The sequence below is a fragment of the Thalassophryne amazonica genome, chromosome 8, assembly GCF_902500255.1.
Source record: "Thalassophryne amazonica chromosome 8, fThaAma1.1, whole genome shotgun sequence".
NCBI lineage: Eukaryota > Metazoa > Chordata > Actinopteri > Batrachoidiformes > Batrachoididae > Thalassophryne > Thalassophryne amazonica.
The window spans coordinates 34,899,816-34,923,651 of NC_047110.1; the positions used below are offsets into that span (position 1 = coordinate 34,899,816).

Below are 23,836 nucleotides of genomic sequence, written 5' to 3' on the forward strand. Positions count from 1 at the left end.
TAAGTTGTCTCTTTGCATGTGATGGCTATGAAATATGCTAAATCCACACATAATTTTATTCAGCATGGTTTTTGTTTGTTACACTGGGCAAACCTGGAAATACATTTGTACTTAATTTTACTGATCATTGTCATTAACATAAATACATCTGATTATGCACCAAGTAAAAACAAATAGAGAAGGAATGTGATTTTGTGACAGCATTGCAGAGGTTCAGAGCACTGTGGTAAATTTGGATTTTACACACACACACACACACACACACACACACACACACACACACACACACACACACACACACACACACACACACACACACACACACACACAAATATTAAGTTATTTGTAATTTTGCATGTAAAGTTGTTTCAACATCTGTGTGTATTTATATTTGGACATTTTTAAAAGATTTTGTGTGTCTCTTTCACTGGCCACTGAAGCATGTTTGATGATTGACTCAAGCCTTAAATAACTCAAGAGGTTAAGTTAGGTAGAATGTAAAAATTTTAATTATAAATCTTTTGCAGCTAACTGGGAAAGGGAAATAATATATGATGTAATCTATATTGTTCATTATTATTATTATTATTGCTTTTTTAACACTACTTTCATATGCATTTTCTTCTTTCAAATTACTTACAATAGTATTGGGGTTGAGCCTATAAAGCATTTTTGCCGAGCACAAGCATGAAGGAAAATCATGCTGAAGGAAAATCCTGATTGGCTAATGGCCTGTCTTCATGCTCAGTGATTGGCCAGTCACACACAGCGCCTGCCCCTCCCGACAGACATCTGTCTGCAGCTTCACACACACACACACACACACACATAGGATCTCTCTCTTTGTGTTTGGCTTGACTCCAACTCACATTGCTGTGCTCCTTAATTTTTCTTCAGTTCACCTGTTTTGGTTTGTATGGTATTTTTAACGTTACTTGGTGAACTTGTTTCATAATGTACGTGGTGCATTTGACAAGACAGAGCTGAAAACAGCTTGTGTTGTGTTGCTCACTGACTCCACTCCAGTCGGGTTTTTTTTTTAACCTTTTGTTTGCTGGCTGGTGATATAAAGTCAGTTGGAAAACTTTGCTTGTACTGAACGCGGTGCTTTTGAGAAGAATACAGTGAACAAGGCTGACATATTATTTCCCTGTTTGCCATCACTGGATGTTTGCATGAATCACCAAGTTCACACAGATCATTAAAACTAAACAGTTTTCAGAACAACCTCTCTCTCTCACTCAGTCACACACATGCACACGGACACACATGCACAGACACCTTAAAATGCCGAGAACATTAGGTAGTAAAAATGAAGAAATTATTTTAAAAAAATCACAGTTTGAACATAAAATTAGTAATAATAATAATATTAATAATAATAATAATAATAATAATAATAATAATAATAATAAAGAAAGTTGTGTTGATTATAACAACTCTTGTTCATGCATACTTAGTTCATAATTTCCTACTACATTGAATGTCAGTTCTGAGGCTGTTCTGTTACTCATTCATACCCTTAAAAATATTCATGTTCTGAGTTGATTTAAAAAAAAAAACTTGTTCTGTAAATAATTCCTTTAATATTGTGATAAAAAAAACATGCCAATTCTGAGGCTGCTCTATAACTATTCATTCATACACTTAAGAATATTCATGTTCTGAGTTCATAAAAAAATTGTTCTGTAAATAGTTCTCTTACTTTTGTGATCAAAATCATTGATTTGAATCTCAATTTTGAGGCTGTTCTAGGGATGTGAAATGAAAATTGTGAAATCCAATCAAAAATCATTCTGTGCTTAAAAAAAAAAAAAAAACAGACAGATCAGTCACCTCAGAATGCATCATGCGCTGCCACCTATCAAGAACACCAGATCCAATTCCTTGTATATGAGAACTTACTTGGCAATATATTTGATTCTGATAAATCCAGCAGTAACACTTAAACAGGAGAAAGCAATGACTGAGTGGGCTGAATAGAAGAGATCATGGTGTGTAGCTAATTGGATGAAAGTGATATCTGCTGATGAATCATAAATCTGAATTGGCCAAGGAGAGGATGCTAGATTTTTTTTTTTTTTGTCAAATTCCAATCTAATGAAAGAAAGGAAGCTGACTGCCTGAAGAAATATACTGTATATACTACACAATGTCACTGAAGACGCTACACTGAACAAAAAATATAAATATAGCACTGTTTTTGTTTTTTCTCCCATTTTTCATGAGCTGAACTCAAAGATCTAAAACATTTTTTATATACAAAAAAGACCTATGTCTCTCAAATATTGTTCACAGATCTGTCTAAATCTGTGTCGGTGAGCACTTCTCCTTTGCCGAAATAATCCATCCCACCATGGCATATCAAGATGCAGATTATACAGGATGATTATGTTGTGAAAGTGTAGGAACACGGACCCACAACAGGGGGCGCACATGAACGGACAATGGAGGAATCAAATAACACTGTTTTTACTGTTGTGAAAAAGGCACAACAAATACAACCGATTACAATATGGAGATTGAGTCTTATTACAACGGTGTCGTGTGGGCAGGCTCGACGATAGGAGACGTCTGTCCAAGGTGAACCGGAACCAACCCGATTTCCTCTGCCACCGAACCCCGGGAATACTGGAGCCGCCAAGTCCCGAATTCCCAGGTGGCCACTGCCTCCGCTCGTCGGATCCGGTACTGCTGGCAGGAAACAGAAACAGTCAGGTGTGGATGCGGCTGCACCCAGCAACACGGAGAGTGGAGAGTCCACCTCCACCTCTCGTCAACAACAATCAAGAAATGTAGGAAGGTGAGTACTTATCCTACTTCGTCCAATACGGTCTTCAGCTGACCTAAGCACAAGCAACACAGTATTAATTCTCAGAATAATACAGCTGGCTGAGTTCGTTACCTCTTTGGTAAGGCGATATCTCGGCAAATGAGGTGGAGATGCCATCCTGCTGATATACCTCCTTATTGATTGGGATCAGCTGTCTCCAGTGATGGGTGACAGCTGTCATCCTGGCTGCTCCCGTAAGGCGGCAGCGCCCTCCGGTGCCTGGAGCCCGCACTCCAGGCAGGGCGCCCTCTAGTGGTGGTGGGCCAGCAGTACCTCCTCTTCAGCGGCCCACACAACAGATTATGTGCCTTAGGCTGGCCACAATAAAAGGCCACTCTGAAATGGGCAGTTCTATCACACAGCAAAATGGCACAGATGTTGCAAGTTTTGAGGGAGCATCCAGTTGGCATGCTGACTGCAGGATTGTCCATCAGAGCTGTTGCCCATGAATTGAATGTTCATTTCTCCACCATAAGCCATCTCCAAAGGCCGTTCAGAGAATCTGGCAGTACATCCTACCAGCTGCACAACCGCAGACCATGTGTAACCACACCAGCCCAGAACCTCCACATCCAGCATCTACACCTCTAAGATCATCTGAGACCAGCCACATGGACACCTGCTGCAACAATGGCTTTTCAGAACCAAAGAATTTCTGCACAAACTGACAGAAACCATCTCAGGGAAGCTCATCTCTATGCTCATTGTCCTCATCGGGATCTCACCCTGACTGCAAATGCTCACATTCGATAGCATTTTCACTGTTCAGGGCAGGTGGCAGACAGCGTGTATGGCATTGTCTGGGTAAGCGGTTTGCTGATGTGAACTTTGTCGATCAAGTTTCCCATGGTGGTGGTGGGGTTATGGTATGAGCAGGCATGTTATGGATAGCAAACACAGGTGCATATTACAGATGGCATTTTGAATACACAGAGACACTGTGACAAGATCCTGAGACCCATTGTTGTGCCATTCATCCACAACCATCACCTCATGTTGCAGCATGAGAATACACGGCCCCATTCGGTATTTTAATGTTTCCCATAATCACCCTGCACTCGGGGTCACCACAGCAAATCTGAGGTGGAACTGCATCTTGAATTGGCACAGGATGCCCTTCCTGACGCACCTCCACATTACATGGAGAAATAAGGCAGAGGTGCGGTTTGAAACAGGAACCTTACGAACTGAAAGAAATCAAGCGCATTCACCACTTGGCCAACGCCTATATATATATATATATATATATATATATATATATATATATATATATATATATATATATATATATATATATATGGAGAGAGAAAGACTGACTGACAAGCCAATAAGGTAAAAGTTCTGTATTGAAAATGTTGAGTAAAGGAAAAGCGACAACAACAAAACCCCAAAAAACAAACAAATGCAAAAATAAATAAATAAATAAAATTTTCCAATCAAAATATACTTAAAGTACAAATATAAAAGTAGTCATTCGATAGAATGACCCAACTCCGAATAATAAAGGATTATTTTCCGAGTGTGAGGTCTGTACAGGGAAATATCAAGGTGAGGTGTTAGTACGGATGAAGTTCCACCCATATTAACAACTCGGTCTGATATTTGCCCGTACAGATCAAGAAACAAGGTTAATAATTTGTTTATTATATTGCTATTCTCAGTGGTGGGCACAGTTCCAGTAATCCGATAACAGATAATTATCGAAGATAATGTTTTCATTATCAGATTATCTTTTTAGATAACTTTAAAAGCCATTATCGGACTAATTATCTTCCGATAAATTTTTGTCTGATAACTTTTAGACCGATAACGTGGTAAACAAAGCTGAACAGCGGCAAACATTTTTAAAATTTAAAATCAGTTGAGCACCTACCTGTTAAAAGTTTCCTAACAGATGTATAGTTCTACCCTCTGCAAACAGAAGAGAGCTGCTTCCAGGAGAAACTGCTCTATCCTCTGTAGGCAAAGGAGAACTGGTCACAAAAAAAAAAAAAAAAAAATCATTTCCTTTAACACCATACTGATATGCTGGCAATATCACCCAAGTCATCCAGAGGCATACCTTTTTAACTTATGGTTCAAATTTTAACCAAACTAATTTTGGACAAGTTATTTAAAATTGCCGTCATGTCTGAAGTTTTATAAAGTGAAAATATCAGATATATGTTTTAGTTTTAAAGTAATGTGCTAATTGTTAAGGTTTTAGTGAGCACATGCTGTGCCCAGCAGTGCATTATGGGTAGGATAGGGTAATCTCAGTACGTTCACGACAGGACAAATGCATTTCAGACACTTTGTTCAGGCTCCACGGACAACAGCATTAAACTCTAGTGCCTAAAACTCTCATGAATATATTCTCTGGGTTTATAGACATTATTGTATTTGCGTTTGTTAAATTCTTCGACTGAACTGGGTTGCTTGATGCGAGGATGTTTCGCTTCACATCGCAGAAGCTTCCTCAGCTAAAATTCTTGCTCTGGTATTCTAACTTCTGTCTTGACCCTTGTAGAGAAGACGTCCTCGTGTCAAGCAACCCAGTCCAGTCGAAGATTCAAGCTTCTCTACTTTGCTAACAGGTGGTCCGGACTTTAGCTGGTAAAGTTTCAATCTGTGTGTTTTCTGATACTGTTTAGATATTTATGGAGTACGTTCATGTCCAACTTGGTTTTTCTAATTGTGTTTTTAGCTTCCTGGTTTGTAATGAAAATATGATGCGGACTGACTGAAATCGGTCTGATATGGAAAAAAATCACACCGGTAATCAGCCAATCAGAGCATGCGTAGCATTGCAGCCATATATTAATATAAGTTATATTACTGTATTATATTTATGATATGTAGACTTGACCTTTATGTGATGTTAGAACATCTTTCATGTCAGCATCTTCAGTGACATTGTGCCATTCAAATGCTGCTTTTAGCATTCTTGTTACACCAATCTAATAATGTTTTATATTTATCACTTTTGGTACAATTCGTAACTTTCTGTTTATTGCAAACCAGGGAGTCATTGACTGCTAGACTCCTCTATGTTCAAAATTTCCTGGGGTAGATCCTTTAAACTCCACTTTATTGGTTCTGGGCAAACACTTTGTGGCCATCCCTCCAGTCCTACCTACTCACCATGAAAAAGTTTAGACTTTTTTTTGCCTTACATCACTTTCATCACTGCAAACTCATTCATCAACCCTTCAGCATATAGTTGAGTCATCACATGACAGGTGCCTCATCTATTTTAATTTCCTGCTGAGCAATGAGTCTCTCTGATGCATTTTATTCATTAATGTACTTAAACATGAGTGCTGGAGATGCTGTCCCATATAATGTAAGCTCTAATTTATTTTAATTGTTTTAAAATCACTGACTGAACTTTTTTTGTTTTGACAGACTTTTTTCTTCTATATTCGTCTATATTCTATGCCTTTATTCTTGAAAGGCAAGAAAAGTCGAAAAATAGGAGGAAGAGATGTAATATCTCCAGTAGACTGTAACTTTCTCCCAGAGGATGACTTCACATTTATGCTTTCCCAGGCTAGGAGCATTACAGGAAGTGCTATCACTTCGGCTCCTCTGTGTCACTTGCTCCAAAATGGCCAATTTCCTGTCCAGGATTTGTATTTTCACATTTTTATCATCACTTGCCATAGTTCTCGAGTTGCTCCTTGGACCATCAGTCATCACTGCTGCATCGAGAGGAAGCCGATGTGCAGTAAAACTGACATACGGCCTTCCGCATGACTGAAGATGTATGAGACATGCAGGCGAGTAAGGCAGACTGTTTTTGTTGTATTTTCAGCACGGCCTTAAGGTGCCAACAGGGAAAATACTGATGATTACTATGTCACTGACTGAATGGAGACTTTTTTGATGTCTTGTCTTAAATCTACGGAGGAAATAATGAGTGACAAGCTTCCTGTCATCTTCTGTTTTGTGGCTGTCATGAGGCTTTCTTAAATCATGGAACATAGGAAAATAATTCTATTTTTTTTTTTACAACAGTTGTGTTCATTATTTTTAAAATAGCTTAAAATATCATAGACAATATGTGATGAGTGTAATTTACAAAGTCACACTCCACCAGCTGTCATTCTACCTCATCTAGTTTGAAAGAACATCATATCATTCAATCACCCAGGTACTTCAGATTAAAAGAGGTGAGGCCATTAATTTGATTCACATCCACACAGGCAAAGAGATTTATGTTTTTGCATAACTTTATATGATGTTACTTTCCTTTAGAGCCCTCAGATTGACTAGCAAGAATGCATTTGGTATCAGCCTGGATGAATTCATCAAACTATATCTAAAATGGTGGTGGTATTTGATATAATCTTTATTAGTTTGGATTCCCCAAAGGACAAAAAGTAGCAAAAACAGATCAGTATAGATTGCTGTCAGTTGTAATACAATATTACACAGTACAGATACATCCACTATTTTTAAGTTGGCAAGTAGCCGTATTGGTTAGTGAGTTAGTCCATCACATGGTCTAACAGTCTTGTGCCACACATCAACACATATGCCACACTACAAAATTGTCCTAGGTCTTAGCTGGCAACAACCCAAACAGGGGTGCCTACCTCTTGAAAGTAGCCATCTATATCAGTTGCACCTTGGGGATACTTGGGCATCTCCTTGGCCTCTTCCAGTTACTTCTGTCCTCAGCACTGAGGCATCTGCACGCTGAATCATACTGTGAGAAATACATCACATGGCCATACATAGTGCTGTAAATGAATTTCCCTCACGATGAAAGTACTACACCTCATCTGATGCTTCTTAATTAACCATTCATTTGCGACCCAGTAAATCCAAGTATACCCTGGAGAGACCTAAGACCAAAAACATACAGGCGTTGCCTCATATCTGACAACTACTTGTACTATACAGTAACTGGGACCTTCTCCTGAAAAGATAATGGCATTTCCAAATTTCTCTGTCCAGCAACCTCATGACTCGATGTGCTCTTCATCAGCATCATGTAGTGTCAAAGGCTGAAGTCCCACAGAAATGTATGTCAGTGCCAATATAAATGAATGCTTCAGGAAGCTTGGCATTTTCACCACACACTGATACACTTCGGATCGCAGTAATTCATTGACAGTATTTCTTTGTCTTGGTCCTGGACCATTGCAAACTACAACACTGCATCTCTTCATGAATGTTCTTAATAGACTGCTGTTACATTGTTTGGCACATGCACACTGAGTATTATGCAAGTTGCTCATATAGAATGCTGTGGGGTGCACAGCCATTTAATGTGGAAATGCAGGCTCCATGTAAATACATGGACATGACTGAGTATATGGATAACACTGTGGCAAATGTCTACCCAAAAAAGTCCCTTAAATGTGTCCCAGATGTAGCAATCAGAAGAATAAGACAATAAATAGTATGTCATTATGAATAATTAATAATAAGTATGTCATTATTAAAAATGGTACCAAACAACAGAGCTATCCTCAGTATTTCATTGATAACAATATTAGAAAGGAAAATATGCATGAGGTGGTTAATGGCTTTAATATATATATTTTGTTGTAAATGTTGGACCTAACTTGGCAGAAAAAAATTCCTGATTCATTGTTATCTGAGGACTGGAATGATAATCTTATAGAGAGGAATTCCTGTTCCTCACAGCAGTGGAAGAAAAAGAAATAATAGATATTGTTAACAATTGCAAATACAAAACATTTACTGATTTAAATGAAATTGACATGTTAGTAGGTCATTGAAGGGATTTCAGAACCATTAACATACAAGGGTAGGCTGAAAAGTTCTAAGGCTCCCAATGAAGGAGTAATGCATTAACTGCATTATAGTGAGTATATTTGTAATTTGTCATTTCAAACCGGTAAATTTCCCAATGAAATGCAAATAGTCAAAGTTGTACCGCTGTATAAGACTGAACAAAGTTAAATACATTCTGGACCACAACTCACTCCGCATTCTCTACTGCTCACTGATTTTACCATATTTACACTACTGTGCAGAGGTCTGGGGCAATAATTAAAATGTACAACACAACCATTATTCATACTGCAGAAAAGAGCTATAAGAATAATTCATAATACTGGTTAGAGAGACCACACAAATTCACTATTCTTAAAATTTTCTAGATACAGGGAGGAGGAAGGGTGTTGAGGGTTAAGGGTGTTTTTGTTGATCATTGTTTAGTTGTGTGCACTTTGTTTTTCTATCTGGTAAATATGTAGTATAAAATCACATGCATTGCATATGTATGTATGTATATATGTATCTGTAGGTGTATGTAGGTATGTGTATATATGTATATATGTATCTATGTATGTAGATAAAGATATGATGTTCATTAGATATGTTTATGATGATGGGATTTGAGTTTGTGTTGTGTTAAATGTGTTTGTAGAATGGCACAAGCAGAGGGTCACCCCTTAGAGTCTGGTCTGCTTGAGGTTTCTTCCTCAATACATCAGAGGGAGTTTTTCCTTACCACTGTCGCCTGTGTGCTTGCTCTGGGGGTTGGTAATGAGTATATATGTATGTATGTACGACGGTAGGCTGAAAAGTTCTAAGGCTCACCAAGAAGGAGAAATGCCATTTCAATAAAACTTGGCATGCATTAAGTTCAACACTTCTGATGACTAACTGTGTATTTTTCTTCCAGGTTGTGAGGTAGTTTGTGGTTCATAGCCAAGTTTGAAAGTTCATGGTAGAGGGAAACGGCAAAAATGGACAAAATCTGGCATTGCGGTGTGATTAAGTACCTGCATAAGAAGGGGTTAAAGCCCAAGGACATTCATGCGGATATGGTTGCTACATTAGGGGATGAAGCTCCCTCCATATCTACAGTGCAGAAGTGGGCAGCTGAATTTAAGAGGGGCAGAGAGAACCTTGAAGACGACCCAAGGTCTGGGCAGCCTGCAACAGCCACAACCCAGGAAAACTTTGACCTTGTTCATGAAATGGTGATGGACAACAGACGATCGATGATTAATCAGCTAGCAGATGCTGTGGGAATATCCTGTGAGAGAATTAAACACATTCTGCATGAAGAACTTGGAATGTCAAAGGTGTCAGCTCGGTGGGAAACACACCAGGCTAGTCATGTCGAAGGCAAACTTGGCGCAATTTGAAAAGGATCCAGCCAATTACATGGAATGTTTTCTTACCCAGGATGAGTGTTGGGTTCACCACTTTGAACCAGAGACAAAAAAAACAATCAATGCAGTGGAAACACCCAAGGTCACCACCTCCAAAGAAGGCCAAGGTCGTTTCATCTGCGGGGAAGGTCATGGTTTCAGTTTTCTGGGATGCCAAGGGCATTGTGTTTGTGGACTATCTTGAAAAGGGACAAACCATAAATGGACAGTACTATTCTAACCTACTGAGACAGTTACGCGAGGCTATCAAAAAGAAGCGACCAGGAGAGCTGACGAAAGGGGTGTTGTTCCATCAAGACAATGCCCCAGCTCACAAGTCAACAGTGGCCATGGCCACTATCCACGAGTGTGGATTTGAACTGGTAGATCACCCACCATACTCCCCTGACTTGGCACCCTCGGACTTTCATCTGTTCCCAAACCTGAAAAATCAGAGCAATGATGAGGTGATGGCTACCGTTGAGGACTATTTTGACTCTCAAGATGAAAGCTTCTATGCCAAGGGAATCAAAGCACTCAAGCACCGCTGGAAGAAGTGTGTGGAGTTACAGGGAGACTATGTAGAAAAATAACCCTGAATTTGTTCAATTCGACAACTGCATCATAGTCAGCCTTAGAACTTTTCAGCCTACCCTCTATACATAGGGTGGGCGTTTATAAGCTTTGCATCTGGTCACTCCCTTTTGGTCACACGTCACTGTGGAATTGTCTTGTGTATCAGTTTTTTGTTATTGTTGAGTCTGTGTGCCATTCATTCAAATTCATTCATTCATTCGTTCATTCATTCATTCATTAGTCAATAACACTGGTGCCATCAGATGTAGTCCTGTATGCATTGTGCACATATTTTCCTTACAGCTTTATTTGTGAAAATCATTCAATATTACAGCAATAAAAATGGTTTGTTTGAAATTATATTTAATGTCTTGTTTCAAATGTGCTTCAAACATATGATAGCTGTGTTTGGGTGGAAAGCTAGATAAACAGCATCAACTTTTCCCATCAGGAAACCTTGGTAGGCAGACTGCAGAATGCTATAAAAACGCAATGCAACATTCATTCCTCAAAAATATTAAAGGGATTGCTGCAGTCATCATGAAAAGAAAACTGAACTCTATATTTTTCAAGGACTTTGGAAGCAGAAAATCATGCACTGTAAGATGCTGAACTTCTGGCTGAGGGTGAAGTTCTTTACTTTTGTTTACGGGTAAGTCACCAGGTCAGCACATTATAAACCAGCCTATTAGGAGGCAAGCCGGATTGAAATGGTTCATCTTGTTTTAGTACTCTTTTGGATAATCTATGATCATAGTAGAACCCTATGGATATCCCGCAGAATAGCCTGATCAATGTAATTAAATGCTTTACAAAAAAATTAAAAGTATACAGACTGCAAAGTACCACTGACAATATTAATAATGCTTACATTTCATAAGCACTCACAGAGATAGGAAGTCAAAGGTTGACCTCTTGACCATGAACCCAGACTGCTCTAGTTACTGATTAGTAGCTAGGACTGAACCCCCTTGAGAATCCTTCAAGTACCTTGCCTGGAACAGAGAGCAGTATACTGTTGTTGCAGTCACTGTAATGAAGATGATCATCCTTTCCCTTTATGTGAGAGGAATGATGAGTCATTTATCACAGTCCTTGTACTGATACTTTTTTCAAAGTTTTTCAAAGGCTGTCCATGCTAGCTAAGCATGGAAATAAGCATGTTTAAGTTGGTTGTTCATCAGGTAATGTCAGGTTGCTATTGGTGTCACATACATTTGTATGTTATCAAGTATTATATTTTGAACACACTGGAGACATAGGGCAAGAGGCAGGGTGCAACTGCACATTGCAGTTCATTTTTACTGTGTCATATTACTTTATACAGTGGGGCAAATAAGTATTTGATCCACTGTCGATTTTGCAAGTTTTCCCACCTACAAAGAATGGAGATGTCTGTAAGTTTTATCGTAGGTACACTTCAACAGTGAGAGACAGAATTAAAAAAAAAGAAAAATTACATTACTTGATTTTTAAATAATTAATTAGCATTTTATTGCATGAAATAAGTATTTGATCACCTACCAACCAGCAAGAATTCCGGCTCTCACAGACCTGTTAGTTCTTCTTTAAGAAGCCCTCCTATTCTGCACACTTTGCCTGTATTAATGGCACCTGTTTGAACTTGTTACCTGTGTAAAATACACCTGTCCACACACTCAATCAATCACACTCCAACCTATCCACCATGGCCAAGACCAAAGAGCTGTCTAAGGACACCAGGGACAAAACTGTAGACCTGCACAAGGCTGGGATGGGCTACAGGACAACAGGCAAGCAGCTTGGTGAGAAGGTAGCAAATGTTGGCGCAATTCTTAGAAAATGGAAGAAACACATGATGACTGTCAGTCTTTTGGGCTCCATGCAAGATCTCACCTCATGGGGTAAGGATGATTCTGAGAAAGTTCAGAACAACACAGGAGGACCTGGTCAATGACCTGGTGAGAGAGCTGGGACCACAGTCGCAAATATAACATATGACATTAATATGACAAATATAACATTAGTAACACACGACGCCTTCATGGTTTAAAATCCTGCAGGTCATGCAAGGTCCCCCTGCTGACATGTCCAGGCCCATCTGAAGTTCACCAGTGACCATCTGGATGATCCAGAGGATGCATGGGAGAAGGTCATGTGGTCAGATGAGACCAAAATAGAGCTTTTTGGCATCAACCTCACTTGCTGTGTTTGGAGGATGACAACAACCCCAAGAACACCGTCCCAACCATGAAGCATGGGGGTGGAAACATCATTTTTGGTGGGTGCTTTTCTGCAAAGGGGACAGGACGACTGCACCATATTGAAGGGAGGATGGATGGGGTCATGTATCGTGAGATTTTGGCAAACAACCTCCTTCCTTCAGTAAGAGCTTTGAAGATGGGTCGTGGCTGGGTTTTCCAGCATGACAATGACCCCAAACACACAGCCAGAGCAACTAAGGAGGGGCTCCGTAAGAAGTATTTCAAGGTCCTGGAGTGGCAGAACCAGTCTCCAGACCTGAACTCAATAGAAAATCTTTGGAGGGAGTTGAAACACCAAACCTGAAAGATCTGGAGAAGATCTGTATGAAAGAGTGGACCAAAATCCCCGCTGCTGTGTGCAAACTTGGTCAAGAACTACAGGAAATGTCTGAGCTCTGTAACTGCAAACAAAGGTTTCTCTACCAAATATTAAGGTCTGTTTTTCTAAATGTAAATGGTAAATGGTCTGCATTTCTATGGTGCTTTTCCATCTGCTTTTCCATCAAGCATTTTACAGTAATGCCTCACATTCACCCCGATGTGAGGGTGCTGTCATACAAGGCGCTCACTACACCCCGGGAGCAAAAGGGGCCCTTCGTGATTTTTCAGCCAGGCTGGGATTTGAACCAAGGATCTTCTGGTCTCAAGCCCAACACCTTAACCACTAGACCATCACCTGCCATGGAGGATGATTCTAGTGGATCAAATACTTATTTCATGCAATTAAATGCAAATGAATTATTTAAAAATCATACATTGTGATTTTCTGATTTTTTTTTTTTTTAGATTCTGTCTCTCACAGTTGAAGTGTACTACGATAAAACTTACAGACGTCTCCATCCTTTGTAGGTTGGAAAACCTGCAAAATCAACAGTGGCTCAAATACTTATTTGCCCCACTGTACATTGTTGTTGGCAGATTCTTTTTTGGTTCCTACTCTCTCTATATATAAAGAAGGTGAGGCGGAATTAATATATTCTGCCAATGTTCCAAGGGGGACATCTTATATGTGGGCCCAATAATGTGTGCCCAAGGCCCAATAATACCATTAAATTAAAAAAAAGAAAAAAGCATTGATGCTACATGGCTGTATTCATCTGGAAGAATTCTAATTTGATCACATACATAAAAACCTGAGAATAAATCAATTTGGCCCTATGTAGCTCTGTGGAACCCAAAAATGAGTCAGCATTTACAAAAGTGCTGCACCTAGCTAATGCTCCAACTACTAATTCCTCTATCAGCTGCTCCCGTTAGGGGTCACACCAATAGCTCAATCATTTCCATCTCACTCTGTCCTCTGTATCTTCCTCTGTCACACCAACCACCTGCATGTCCTCCCTCACCACATCAGGAACCACATCCTTCTCTTTGGCCTCCCTTTTCTCCTCCTGCCTTGTGGCTCCATCCTCAGCATCTTTCTCTCTATATACCCTGGGTCCATTCTTTGCACATGTCCAAACCATCTCGATCTCATCGCTTTGACTTTGTCTCCAAACTGACACACCTGAGCTGTCCCTCTGATATGTTCATTCCTAATTCTGTTCATTCTCGTCATTCCCAAAGGGAATCTCAACATCTTCAGCTCAGACACCTCCAGCTCTGCCTCCTGTCTTTTGTTAGTGCCACCATCTCTAAGCTGTACAACATAGCTGGTTTCACTACCGTCTTGTAGACTTTCCCCTTCTTCACTCTTGCTGATATTCTTTGGTCACAAATCATTCCTGCCACCTTTCTCCACCCACTCCACCCTGCCTGCACTCTCTTCTTCACCTCTCTTCCACATTCTCCATTACTTTGGTCAGTTCACCACAAGTATTTAAACTCATTTACTTTCACCACTTCTACTCCTTGTAACTGCGCTACGCCACTGTTCTCCCTCTCATTCACTCACATGTACGCAGTCTTACTCCTACTGACTTTCATTCCCCTGCTCCCCAGAGCATATCTCCACATTTCCAGGATAGACCCAACCTGTTCTCTACTCTCACTACAGATCACAGTCATCTGCAAAAATCATAGTTCATGTAAACAAATGTCTGATCTAATCTGTCAACCACTCCATCACCACTGCAATCATGAAATGACTCAGAGCTGATCCTTGGTGTAATCCCACCTCCACCTTGAATGAAACTGTAATTCTTACTGCACATCTCACCATTGTCACACTATCCTCGTATATGTCCTGCACTACCCTCGCATACAGTTGTACTTAAAATTGTATATACCCAGGCAGAATCTATGCTTCTTTTTTAGGCCATTTGTCAGAGAATATGAATGATATCGGATAACTGAATGATGACGAATAACTAAGTGATAAAAAACTTTTTCTTCACTCATGGTTAGTGGTTGGGTGAAGACATTTATTATCAAATAACTGTGTTTACTCTTTATACATCATAATGACAACATAGTTTACATACCCCTGTTCTTAATACTGTGTATTGACCCCTTTAACATCAATGACAGCTTAGAGTCTTTTGTTGTAGATGTGGATGAGACGTTCTGTTAGTAAAGCTGCCACTGAATATGTCTTTGACTTTATTTACATCAGTTATTAAGAAATACAAACAATATGGCACTCTGTGGTAAATGTGCATGGAGTTGAAGACAGTTCTCCAACACTGAATGACTATGCAGGAAAGAGAAGAGTGAAGACCCCATCACACATAGCAAGAATGTGCAGGAACCAGGCTGAAATGGCAAAAATTCCCATAATTGGACACAATCAGGAGGGAAAGAGGCAGTCACCAGTGTCAGAATGCAGCCACAGTACCTCGTCCACACCTGCACAATGACATACAAACCATATGTAGACAATAGGTAGATGACACAGACTGCCGTCAGATGGCCATAAAAGGTGCTGAAGCTGCCCGATGTCCAAACGTCTGGATGGCAAACACGGGACCAGAGTGGGAGGAAGTGCTGTGTTCCTAACGCGCAAGTGCGGCCTGCACACACACGCGGGGTGAAAATGATCACTCAGATATGTGTGTGTGTGTGTTCATAATGGCTGAATGTGCCACTAAGCGTGCATGCAGGGAGCAAGCATGCATGCAGGGTGCACACAGGTGCACACAGGGCACAATAGTGCACGTGTGCCACTGGACACCTTTGGTGAAAGTTTGCTAGCAGTGGGCCGAGCAGTCATACCATGCATCAGACGTAACCTTTCCAGCAAACTTTAATTTCTTTTTTCTTTTTTGTGCACTTCAGGAGCACAACACAACTCTGTACACCATGATGTTGGTTGGATTATCACATGGAATAAAATTTTTGCCCTGGTTATTTGCAGCACACAACATCCAGGTGAGAGTCTTTTCACCACAGGCTGTGGTCTGGATCCTGTGCACTCTGCGCTGTCTTGCTTCCATGCTGGAGGTGGGTTTCATGTTTAATAATGTCATGGACCTGGCGATATAGTTCCATGTCACACCTCTGACAGATTTTAGATGGTAATCGAGTAATATGTGTATATTACAGCGGTGAGATCTGTTCAGCTCCATGCCTGCCGTGCTCTATGATGCACTACTGTGCATGAGATCATGGAGAGGCACAGCAGCACACAGTGCTTTCAGTTTGATTGTGCACGGTTCACACCCACTGTATATGATGAATGTGTGCCGCATACATGTTATTACATATCAACATTTCCTTTGCCCTCCCTGGCAGGGGTCCAGCGGAGGTGGATATCTGTGGCACAACATGCTGGCAGGCTTTGCTTTGACGGATTGATCTCAGAGCTCACTCAACCATGATCAGATCATTTCAGATGCTGTTTTGATGCTGTCAGAATATGTAGACCATGATCAGATGATGCAAAAACTGCACATAGACCGCAGTCAGATGTGCCTCGCATCTCGGTGGCAGTTTTGAACATGTGCAACACACTCGGGACAGCCGAGTGAATAGCACCAAATATGTATACTGCTCATAGACTGCCGTCCGTAGGTCTGCAGACCGCACCTCAGTACTTCCCAATTGTGGCCGGATGTGTCATTCTGACACCATTCGGCCTCAACTGGCGTATGTGTGATGGAGGTATGAGGAAAGCCACCAAAACACCCAGACAACTCAGAAGAAGTCATAGGCTTATATGGCTGTGATTGGAGAAATTGTGCCAGTGCAAGCTTTGCATTTTGTATCACCAGTTATACAGATTCATGATGAAGGAGGAGGATTATGCAGGAGGATTTTCTTAAAAAGAAGACCTGAAAGTTTAGCTACCACTAAAAAAAAGTTACATCTGAGATGCAAGTCCAGATTTGATCTGTTTTGGCGAAAGAATATCCTTCTCCACTCTACTCCACTCTACCATCCTATGCTGTCGAGCTAGACTCTCTACTGCCACCACCTTACAGCCTCCAATTTCTTTTTGCTTGCATCTCCTAAATTATGAAGCATCTACATCGCACTCACAAACATGAAGGTGCCAGATAAAAAGCAACAATAAATCATCAGAATTTCATGCACACTTGACTCCATTTTTTGTTATTAATAAAAAAGAAAAAAAATCTTACAGCATACACTATTTTCTGTAAACATATTGAGTTCTGTGTAAACACTTGTCAGCTTTGGTCCGTATTAATGTCAAACATGCAATATCAAATGCTGTTGTCTTATGCATTATTAAGAGAGGGGATTACATATTGTATTCTGAAGTGGATAACTGTCATGCACCACATCTGAAAAATGATTTATTTGCATAAGAACAATGTCAGAACACTTTTCAGTGAGCTCTAATGAGAAGTGTTCTTGTTCAATGCCTTGCACTTCACCTTGCATGCAAAATCCCTGTGACTTGACCTTTGGATTGTGAACATTCTCCACTGTGTAAACGTCAACACAACAGAAGGGGAATTTAAAAAAAAGACTGACTCAGTGAAATGTCAGTGAGTCAGTGGCTGTTTAGAAGTTCCAGAATAGCATTGTCGAAACTGGCAGCCCAGAGACCCGATAAGGGCTGTGAGACAGTATTTATGCCCCACATGTTCTTATGTACTATTTAAAATGAACAACATAATGATTGTTCAGTAAGTATAAATGTCCAAACTTGTGAACTCATAGTAAATGTAGTTCCATCATGTTTCATATTATGTGAGGCTGGGATTGCAGAATAGTTTACCTTCATGGATTTCAATTCCAGCCAGTCATACAGCACGAAGAGCAGTTGACTGAGCAGTTTTTGTAATGTTGCACATTCATGCATTAAGCAAGAAGAATAACATAATACATTTTAGTTGTCTAATATTTCTGTTACAGCAACGACTGCTTAAACACGAGGGTTGGACCCCAGGACGCAGGCAGCTGATACGAGAGGTCGAGTGCAAAAATTGGGTTTTATTCTCAGGTGACAGACCAGAGAAGAGTGAACAACAATCCCAGGTGACAGAATACAAACTGCAATTTTGTTTTTAGAATGTGACACAAAAATCCAAAGTGACAAACAAAACCCCAAACAGCTACCAGAGTCTGTAGTTGTGGTGACACAAGAAAACCAAAGTGAGAAAAATCCAGAATGCTGCAATAGTCAAAGTGAAAAAACAACCAATGTGAAAAACCAAAGCCCACTGTCAAAAACAAACAGTGAGGACACTTTCAATGAGGACAACATGGGTGCAGGACGACAGGGCATGATTTCATGGAGACAAACAGAACGCAATAGGCCGGCAGTGAAGAACCGAATGGAAGTGACTAAATAACCAGATCAATCAGTGACAGGTGTAGTGATGGCAGACAAAGACGTGAAGAACAAACATGAACACAAGACAGCAGCAAAACAAGGACAAACCCATCAGGAAATAAAATGTAAAACCACAACTAGAGAAAGGAAGTGTAAAATAATAACCAGGGCGAACTCAACAGAACACTCGAACAAAAGGGTGATTAACACTAAGGTAGTCAAACCGGGCTAGACTTCAACAGGATGACACACACAGAAGTAAACACAAAACTCACACTGGGGAAAAGTAATCACGAGGGAACCAAGACATCCTAAGAGCAACCTAAAGAATAGAACAACCTGAATGATCAAAGATCCGAGCGTGGGGAAAACAAAATGACCAGAAACACGGACAGCTGATACAAAAACCCTGCACGCACACAAGACACGAGGCATAAGGAGGACAGTGCACACACACATGCACACAATAAGTGAACTGAAGCACACACACACACACATAGACATAACAGAAACCACAGACACAGGCAAGGATCGTGCATACATACTCGCACATGCCTCCAAACACACGCACCAACCACACACACATCATGTAAGGCAGGCATCACAGCTGACACGGACACAGACAGCGGACTGAAAGGTGCGCACGCACACATGCTCATCCACATGAGTGACAGAGAGAGGCAAACACACACATTCACCCCATCAGACATCCCCATACATGGACACTTGAGAGGAGCCAGGATATGGGCACTCACACATGACACTGAGAGGAAAACAATCACTCAACAAAACAAGGACCCACAAAATGGGTAACAAAATTAAGAGAGACACATTACAGAACCAAACCCTAACAATTTTAACTTTAAAAATGGATTGTAAATCATGATTAATGATAGTTTATTGAAATAGAAATGCATCCTCTCAAATTACATTACATACACACACACACGTGTGCATATATATATATATATATATATATATATATATATATATATATATATATATATATATTGTCACGTGCCCGTGGCTCAGAGGACAGTGACAAGGAGGAGACACAAACGAGAGGATTAGAAAAATAGAAGTATTTATTTACAATAGTTTAAGTCAATAAATTAAAAGGTGCAAAGATGTGCAGCTGTGCAAAAAGGCGCTCTGTTACCGGTCGGCGCAGCGAGACGTCCTAGAAAGAGAGAGGGAGAGAACAAAATGAATTAGTTGGGCCCACTTAAATAAGAGACAGGGACACCGGGCCCAGGTGCCCCTGATTATGGGCCCGCCCCACTACAGAACAGCGGGGACGTCACACCCTCCCCCTTCAAAAGGGAAGTCCACCTAAAGATTTTCCAAACCAATTGCAAACAGCACAATTTTTTTTTTTTTTTTTTAAGTAGTACTACATTATATTTTTTGTTGCACCAAAATTACAATATTTACAGCTTACCTATATTCAGCTATACATTTTTTCCTTTACAAACTACTTTAAAATCTGATAGGACTAAGTTTTTTCTTCTATTTTCCATTATCAAACAAGAGAAATTCTACCATTTGCAAGGAATCAAATTAGACTTAGCTATACAAGGCTAAAGATGACACCAATTGGTAAAGTCACAAGCTTAGCACACAGGTCCTCTGCTGTACCTCCATAGTTCCGGCGCCTGAAACTGGGGAGAGGCAGAAGAGAGACAGGCACAAAAATTAAGGCAACTTTGCTTTTTCCTTTTTTAAACTGGCGCACGTGACAAAGCATCAGCCAACAAGTTATCAGAACCTTTAATATGACGAATGTCTAAACTGAACGCCTGTAAAAATAGCGCCCATTGAATTAGATGTTGATTTGGACTTTTCAGAATACTTAAGAACGTGAGTGGATTATGGTCTGTATAAATGATCAAAGGACCATCACCGCAAGTCACATAAATCTCAAAATGTTGAAGATCCAAGGTAAGTGTGAGAGTTTCCTTCTCAATTGTCAAATAATTTGATACGAATTAAACTTTTTAGAAAAGTAACAAACTGGTTTGTCAACTCCATCGTGCTCTTGGAGCAAAACAGCACCAGCTCCAACTTGACTAGCATCTACCTGAATTTTGAACGGCCGATCCATTATGGGAGCAACAAGAACTGGCTCAACACATAACAGCAACTTGACATTCTTGAAAGCGGTCTGACAAGTGGTAGACCACTGAAAACCAACAGTACTTTTCAACAAATTTGTAAGCGGAGCAACAACTGTTGAAAAATTTGGACAAAAACTTCTATAATAGCCAACCAACCCTAAGAAACGCATCAACTCCTTCTTAGTAGTCGGAGGCGGATAATCCAAAATTGCTTGTACCTTTGCGTCAACTGGCCGCACTTCCCCCTGCCCCACTACACGCCCCAAATAAGTAACAGTTGCACGAGCGAACTCACAGTTCGCCAGATTGACTGTCAGGCTCGCAGAGGAAAGGCGATCAAATAAGGCACGAATACGCTGGACATGGTCATTCCAAGTGTCACTAAACACTACTACGTCGTCAAGATAGACCACACAACCTTCCAGACCAGATGTCACCATGTTCATTAGCCTTTGAAATGTTGGTGGTGCATTTCGCAGGCCAAAACTCATCACAGTGTATTCAAATAAACCAAATGGAGTAACGAAAGCGGAAATATCTCTTGCACGGGCAGACAACCAACTTGCCAATATCCCTTTAATAAATCAAATTTGCTCACAAATTTAGCAGACCCAATTTGGTCAATGCAATCTTCCATTCGTGGTAATGGATACGAATCTGGTTTTGTCACTTTATTTACTTTTCGATAGTCCGTACAAAAACGTGGCGATTTGTCTGACTTATCCACCAACAGGCTTGGAAAGGCCCAACTGGAGGATGAGGGGACAGCTATGCCGTTATCCAGCATATACTGGACCTCAGCCTCCATTACCTTACATTTCTGAGGAGCACACCTATAGAACCGCTGTTTGATTGGAGTGCTCTCACCAACATCTGTGTCATGCTCTATCAGGTGTGTTCTTGAAGGTGTATCTCTGAACAACTCTGGATAGGAGTCGATCACTTCTGTCATTTCAGCACATTGCTCCAGCGACTGCAACTTACTCAAGGTCTCAGAGTTCTTAAGTCGACCACACAACATAGAATCATCAGGCCACTTCACATCCACCTCCTCCTGAGCAGGAGCCTGCTGACCTGAGGAAAAGGAGTGGACAGTGAGAGCTGCAGAACCAACACTACTCTGCGGAACCCCATCACCGCGAGAATAGTATGGCTTAAGTAGATTAACATGACATAATTGTGATGCCTTTCTGCGATTAGGTGTAGCAATCATGTAATTATCCAAATCCCTGCTCTCAACAACATAAGGGCCAGAAAACTTAGCCTGGAACGGTGAATTAGTTAAAGGGGTCAAGGCCAAGACCAGATCCCCTGGGCTGAAATCTCGACGTTCAGTTTTCCGATCAAATACTTTCTTCATTTTTCCCTGTGCACCCTTCAAGTTTTCCTGTGCTTTTTCTACAGCCACATACAAACGATGGTGGAAACCATTGACATAGTCAGTCACATTTTTAGGGGGATCAGAGTCCACCACCAAACCATCCTTCAGTATGGCCATTGGACCCCGCACTGCATGTCCAAACACCAAATCATTTGGACTAAATCCAGTGCTCTCTTGCACCACCTCCTGAGCTGACAACATAAGCCATGGCAACCCTTCCTCCCAGTCACCCCTCAATTCTGTACAGTAAGCTCTTAACAAGGACTTCAAAGTCTGGTGAAACCTCTCTAGCGCTCCCTGGCTCTGCGCATGATAGGCGGACGCAACATTGTGTTTTACCCTCAGCTGTTTCAAAACTTGGGCAAAGACACATAAAATTTGAGCCCTGGTCAGACTGTACAACACGTGGGATGTCAAAAATTGACATAAAATTAGACAAAGATTTAATGACTGACCGAGCTGTAATTTTACGTAATGGATATGCAGCAGGCTATTGTGTTGCTTGGCACATCACTGTTAACAAATAGGAGGAGCCAGACTTTGAGGGAGAAAGTGGACCCACACAATCTATGATAATGTGTTCAAAAGGCTTACTTATGGCTGGAATGGGACACAGGGGCGCAGGCTTAAGTATTTGGTTTGGCTTTGCAGTTAACTGACAAACATGACAAGTTTTAATGTATTTTGACACATCCCGTTTTACCCTAGGCCAGAAAAAATAACACAGCACTCTATCACACGATTTCTTCACACCTAAGTGACCAGAGTCATCATGGGCAACTCTGAGCACACCATCACGAAACATCTCAGGAACAACAATCTGAAAATGGGCTCACCAACGAAGTCACCATGACATGGGACCCACTTGGGCACCAACAGACCCTCCTGCATGAAGTACCCATGAGCAGCACTCTGTACCTTGTCACCTGGAAGAACATTTTCAAACAAAACTGAAAGAGTTGGATCAGACTTTTGATTCAGACTCCATTCCTTCACAGAGACAGATGCGGGGAGCTCAGGCAACAAGACTGAGCTCTCAAGCACATCCGACTCAGACGCATGAAATTGAGCGTGCATCACGACACAAGCCGGAAACACCTCTAGACACTGCTCTTCAAGCAGAGATGATGAGCGTGGCTCAGGGGTCACCACGGGCAAAGGAGACCACACCGCACTACCAACCAAATCATTGCCTAAAATCAATGAAACCCCAGGAAGCAGCAGAGCAGGGCGCACGCCTACAATCACCAGACCATTAATAAACCCACATTCTAACATAATTGTGTGCCTCAGCATGGAGACCACACCCAGCTCCATCCCATGCATAAGGACAGAGTTACCCGTTTCTGTATCAGAGGAGAATGGAAGCACAGAAGCCACTATAAACGAGTGTTTAGCCCCTGTGTCACGCAGCATCTTAATATGAACACGCTGCTCGCTCCCCACAATGGACACATATGCATCATGGATAAGAGGAGCAAAAGCTTTATCAAACTTTTTCCTGGACTTATTGTTTAAAGCTGACAGAGCAGGAGCTGAATGTAAGTACATTTTACACCTGCTTTTAGACTTGAGCACAGGACATTGAGACTTCCAGTGGCCCGTTGTCTGACAGTAATTACACCTACTAGAATACTCTCTGAATGAAGCAGAGCGACCCTGCGCAAAGGTCTATGAGTAGGAGCGACTTTCACTGACTATAGGCTTGGTCCCAGATGGAAAAATTTCACCCACAGCCCCCTTGTGAATCAGGACAAGTCATCTGCCAGCTCAGCTGCCTTCAGAGCGGTGCTGGATTTCTGTTCAGTAACATAAGTAGCTACATGCTGAGGAATACAGTTCTTAAACTGCTCCAAGATCATCAACTCTGACAAACCCTCAA

General features: G+C 41.0%; 1 protein-coding gene across 1 annotated transcript in view; it reads left to right on the forward strand.

Annotated features, from left to right (window-relative positions):
- The window catches only part of lingo1a (leucine rich repeat and Ig domain containing 1a), a 762,763-nt gene that overhangs the window by 336,154 nt on the left and 402,773 nt on the right, over positions 1-23,836 (forward strand). The window lies entirely within an intron of this gene.